This window comes from Lactuca sativa, chromosome 7 (genome assembly GCF_002870075.4).
Source record: "Lactuca sativa cultivar Salinas chromosome 7, Lsat_Salinas_v11, whole genome shotgun sequence".
Lineage (NCBI taxonomy): Eukaryota > Viridiplantae > Streptophyta > Magnoliopsida > Asterales > Asteraceae > Lactuca > Lactuca sativa.
Window position 1 is genome coordinate 31467406 of NC_056629.2, and position 6446 is coordinate 31473851.

Consider the following 6446-nt stretch of genomic DNA (forward strand, 5'->3'; position numbering starts at 1 on the left):
CTTTTGAACTTTTTGCGCATCCTCACACGGGGGCACGATTATTTGCGATTTTAGTAAGCGTTATCGAGACTTATAATTTACGCGACAAAATCTTCTCTATTTCGTTTGACAATGCAAGTAACAATACCACCACTGCAAAAAGATTAATTGCAAAATATAAACCTATTTTGGATGGCTCGTTTTTTTCATACTAGATATGTTTGTCATATTATTAATCTTGTGGTACAAGATGGTTTAAAAATGATAGATTTGACGATTGAAAAATTCAAAACTGTGTTAACTAGAGTTTTTGAAAAAAATAAAGTTACAATTGAAAAATATCGAAAGTTTTTCACACTTTTAATAATACTTTTACTAATTTGTTTGACATTTACGCTACAAAATATGGCAATATGTCAAACAATTTTGCAAGAGTAATCGACTCTACTAGTGGTGCATCGGGTAGTGGTAGGGGTCGAACGAATTTTCATATCGACCTCTATAACTACCTTTTGGAGAAACAAAACAAAAGAGCACGCACATTAACCCCAAGTAGCGAACTTGGAATTTATCTGGGGTCAAACTTTTTAAAATTCATGAGCATACCACAATTTAAAATTTTGGATCTTTTGGCTTGGTGGAGAGAAAATGAAACATAATTTCCTATTCTCTTCGCCATGATCCGCGATTTACTAACCGTTCAAGTTTCCACGGTATCTTTGGAATCCACTTTTTCTTTTAGTGGTAGATTTTTATCAAAGTCGAGGATGAATCTTACCCCGGTTGCGGTAGAGGTTTGCGTTTGCTTGAAGGATTACTTGGATTCGGTGGAACGTATACAACACTTGGCATCACTAGAAGGCCCACTAGCACAAAATGTTGAACCGAAGATCATGGATGAAGAATATGCACAAAGCTTATCAACACCTCCGGAAGACGAAGACGATGACAATGAAGACGAAGACGAAGATGAAGAATATGGTATTGATGAAACTCCTAATTATTTGTGTGGGGGTGGAAGAATATTTTAGTGAAGGCGACACGAAGTGGAAGACCACAAAAACTATTTCTATTTGGCTAAATGGTATAACGTCACTTTAATATTATTATTATTAGTTAATTAGTTTGAAAACTCTTTCTAATTCGATGTTTGATGTATGTTTTAACTATTTTAATGAACTTATGTTGCAGTTTGTGTTATATATGAGGTCCAAAAAATCTTTTTTTTTTTTTAAAAAAAAATTGCCAAAATCGGATCAGATTTCGGATCGGATTAAATCGATTCGGATTCGGGGGAGGGAAAACCGGTTTCAAACCGGATCGGATTTTGGCTGAATTCGGATCGCCATTCACATCATCAACCGGATCGGATTCGGATCGGATCCGAGGTTTGTGCATCTCTAGTCACTCACTCATGCATCCACCCATAGAAAAATATTTATCTATTTCTTTTTTCAAAAAATAAGGTGAAACACACATTTTCATTCCAAACCTTTACACCACTATAAAAAGCATGCTTGAGATGCTAATTAATTAGGCAGGTGCAAAGAGAAGTATATTTACAGTTCTCAAATGGCTTCAAGCATTAATGATGAGAGTTCACTGTTCAACTTCGTTGTGAAAGAAGGCAATGGTGTCAAAGATCTGGTGGACTCAGAGCTCACGGAGGTACCACGTTTGTACATCCAACCACCTTACCTGAGAATCGACAAGAAACAAACAACCGCATCATCTGAAAACATGACCATTGATCTATCAGAGCTTGATGGTCCTAATCATGATCAAATCGTCAAGGATATTGTCCATGCTGCTGAAAATCTAGGATTCTTTCAAGTGACAAACCATGGTGTGCCATTAGAGCTCCTGGAGTCGCTTAAAAATGCAGCACACCAGTTTTTTGGCCAACCATCTGAAAAGAAGGCGGTGTATCTCAAGGGGGTGAGCCCTAGTCCGATGGTCCAGTATGGGACGAGCTATTTTCCCGAGAAAGAGAAGATTTGGCAATGGAGGACTTTGTTACCATGACATACACCAACGATGTCGTTGCCCTGAAGTTTTGGCCTAATGAATGCAAGTAAAAACCCTCCCTAGTCTTTGAGTGTCTGCGGGCACCTTATGCTCAAAATTTTCTGCTAACTATCCCTATTGATGGTCTTGGCCAGCATATGTCTCCTGTGGAGTACCGAACTATCCTTCGTTACCGCCTCATGATTCCCATATTCCCAATTGACGAGATATGCCCAGTTTGCCGCAAGGCATGTTTGGATACCTTTGGGGACCATGCGGTTCATTGTAGAGAGCTCCCTGGTTTCAAGTACATACATGATGTGGTTCGGGATGTTCTCTTTGATGCTTGTCGGCGTGCTGATATTTCTGTGAAGAAAGAAGCGCCAGTGAACTTTTTGACGGACACGCAGGATGGAAGGTCCACACTTAGACCGGCTGACATTTTGGTCTTTGGATGGATAGGAGGGAAGCATGCGTGCGTGACTCTTACTGGGGTCTCTCCTCTCGTTGGTTTGAGGAGCAGAGGTTTCACAGCTGGGCATGCCGCTTTGAAAGCCGCTGCGTGTAAAGTGGTAAAACACGAGACTGCATGTATAGAAAACCAACATGCGTTTGTACCTTGTGCATTCGATACATTTGGTTTTCTCGCACCAGAGGCGGTGGAGCTTCTCAATAGAGTCCAACGGGTCATACATTTTAATGTCATATATCCTAAATCCACAAATGTTGTTTTCAAAAGAATTGGTTTTGCCATCCAGAAAAGCTAGCGGCGCAGCTTTTTGCCCGTTTGTCTTCAATCGATATGTATTGAACTATATAACTTGTATTAAATCAATTATGTTAATCGGTTTCATTGCTCATCATTTTTCCATATTCGGCTTCATAATCGATAGCAATTTATATAGTCGTCCATCATTCACTTCCGAATTTAATGTTATATATATATATATATATATATATATATATATATATATATATATATATATATATATATATATATATATATATATATATATATATATATATATATGTGTGTGTGTTTATTAATTAATTTTAAATTTAATCTTGAAGGAAAGTAGCGCTCGAGTACTTAAAATTAAGACATCAAAAGAGATGGTGAAAAGGCTATTAAAAGCACTAATGGAAGGCCTGGGCCCTGGGAGTGAAACTAGACGATTCAAGACTTGATGCTCTTATAGGTTTGAGGATGGTCCACATGAACTTCTACCCGACTTGTCCAAACCCCGAGCTAACTATTGGCGTTGGGCGTCACTTGATATTTGCATGCTAACAGTGCTTTTACAAGATGACTTTGGCGGATTATACGTGAATATAAAGGGTGAAAACCCATTACAAGGAAATGAAAAGTGGATCGAGATTCCACGCATCCATGGTGCTCTTGTCATCAACGTTGGTGATAGCCTATTTGTTAAATTTCATGCCGTGATAACTTGTATTTTATAATGAAGCTATACTTTATAAGTAATACCGATTAATCGAATAGTCCAAAGCAACTTACTATTCGAATTCTTGTCATCAACTTTGATGGTGTTTTCATGATAGATTTTAAGCAACGTGACCTTTATGAGAAAGTTCCTTATGAAGGAAAAAAGGTCCTACAATTTGCGTACATATAATCTAATTCTCGTGTGTACGTAAGCTTTTCCACACCATTTTTTTTTGTAATAAATTATTTAATTACTAATAATAAATAAAAAGTACCATTAAGGTCTTCTTTGATAACCATACATGTCTATGTGTCTATGTGCATGCACATAATGAACCCATTTCAAGTTTATGAGAACTCAGTTGATCAGTATACAATTTCATGAACAATGGCTCTTTCTATTGGAAAATAAATATTACTAATTCAGATACGATGTTCTTAATCACATCGATGCTACTTACGATGCTCACAAAAAACAGCGAATCCATAATGGAAGAAAGTCAATTCCATTGTTAAAACGTGGATCTACTCCGCCATCTCTCAAGCCCTCCTTAACATGATCTTAAGAAAGACACAATGGCTAACTCTAGAAAAACTATTACGCGATAACAAAAAAAAAAAAAAAAAAAAAAAAAAAAAAAATCCAATTGAATAGTGAACTCCAAAACATCTCCCATGAGTCATCTTTCCGCCACCACATATTGTGCAAAGACCAAAAGTACAACCAATACTCTTAAGAATCTTGACTTTGAAATAACTTGAATCCGACATTCCGAACAAGCATCTAGTCATATACACTATCAATGGCATATCTTCTTGTTTTAAGTACATTGCAAGCATCATCCAACATCGGTCTCTGTTACTGTTTATCACATAAACCCGCTATGTTACTATTTGACGAACAATGGATGCTCCACTCCAAACCATCTCAACAATCTACTCATGTTGATCACTCTTTATCACCCATAATTTTACATGTCGGAAACACAGATCAAACTGGCAAAATTTTCAGACGAAATGATCACCAGATACCTCCAAACCGTTGACAACAACAATAGAATGACAACAGTCAGCAATGACCTACAAACTATCCATCTTGTTATTTCGCTACTAAGATACCATCATGGCCAAAAGTAGTGGCCAAACATCTCCGACTGTAGCCTCATCGATAGGCGATAGCCCACATGATAGGTGCAACATCTTGTTGTTGGGCTCCTTACCTCACCCGTCAGCCACCTAATCGAGGCCCAATAGCCCACTATGTTCCTGGATCGAACACACCTAATGGACATATTTTTACTACCTAATCTCAGACTCTGTGGACTTGGATTCAACCAGATCAGCCCGAATTATTAATTCATTTTTATTGCAATGTCACTAAATGGCTCGGGCATGGTAGAATGGGTCATGGACTGATCATGTGCATTCAAGCATAGGTATACTTACTTCCACTCTTGATAGACATGACTTACATTCTTTCCTTGTTGGAAATTGGTCTTGTAATGACCATATACCATTCCGATTTTCCTATCTCCAATCTGTACCAACCTCTTCCTTTCATAAATGTCCTTATACCCCATAAATGATAAAATATCTTATATATGTGTGTACATTTACTCTTCGAAAGCAATGTTCAATCGGATTTGAAGAATTTGGTTAGACTGTTAAGGATTACGGGACCCTCCAACCTCTAATATGTTGTGATAATGAAGGCATGCACTTACCGGTTGTTTCATCCCATCCATAAGTCTTCATATCATCAATCTTGTATATTTGGCATCAACGAATCGGTCATCCAGAGATTGAGTCATAAAGTCTTTAATTTCCAATAATTTCATTCATGTAATAAAGATGATTCTAATGTTCAATGTCCATCATGTCAACTAGAAAAACACATCAAACATTCCAATTCTATTGTTGTTAATTCATTTGAACTATACATTTTGACTAGTAGACATCACCTATTCCCAACGTTAGTGGCTTGCACTATTATGTGATTTTTCTAGACCACTATACTAATTATCTATGAGTTACCCCATTAAAACAAAAATAAGATGTTTATTCCAAATTTATTGAATTCTCAAACTATGTCACAGCTCACTTTGGAGAACTAATAAAATCCTTCCAATGTGACAACATGGGGAGTATGACAACTAACAACTTCACGACATTTTTCTACAACTGGAAGTCAATTCCATTTCTCATGTTTGTATATGTCCCAACAAAATGGGAAATATGAACATATGATTCAAACTATCAACAACACCAAGTACAGTCTTCTATTTCAAGGTCATTAACCCCTCACTTATTGGGTGGAAGCTCTCCACATAACCACTCACTTACTAAATATCATCCCTTTCATCTTCATACAAAATGAAATACCACATTATCACATCTTTCAACGTTACCCACCTTACTCTTATCTTCGTGTCATATGAGATCTATGTTATCCCATATCACCACCTCACATATAATCTCACCTTATACATCACATTTTATCTTGGTTACCGATTTCATCATCTCGAATTTCATTGTCTATGTTTCTCCACTCACAAAATCACAATCTCTCAAAACGTCAAATTTGATGAATCCATATTTCCCTTTAGGTCGATCACACCAAATGACTCTCCACACTATGTGTTTCTTGATGACACCACTAAACACTATCATTTCTTTCTCTAATCCGCCACTCCTTCATTTGTGGGTGTTTTGACGTTGGATATGTACACACACACACACACACACACACACATATATATATATATATATATATATATATATATATATATATATATATATATATATATATATATCCTGTAATACTTTTGGACAGGTAATGGAAATTGGAAAATATTCAATAATAAGAAGAAGCATGTCAGTGGTTTCTAATGACAAGGAGTGATAAAATCGATTGTGTTGAGGTCTTGTGGAACTGGAATCATGATTTGATCTAGGGTTTGTGAGTGTCCTGTACTATTCTTTAATCTATTAAAACAAAGGTACGGGAAAAGAA

General features: G+C 36.7%; 1 pseudogene; it reads left to right on the forward strand.

Moving 5' to 3' along the window:
- Positions 1–1551: 1551 nt before the first annotated feature.
- LOC111884633 (scopoletin 8-hydroxylase-like) lies at positions 1552–3993 on the forward strand (annotated as a pseudogene).
- Positions 3994–6446: the final 2453 nt, after the last annotated feature.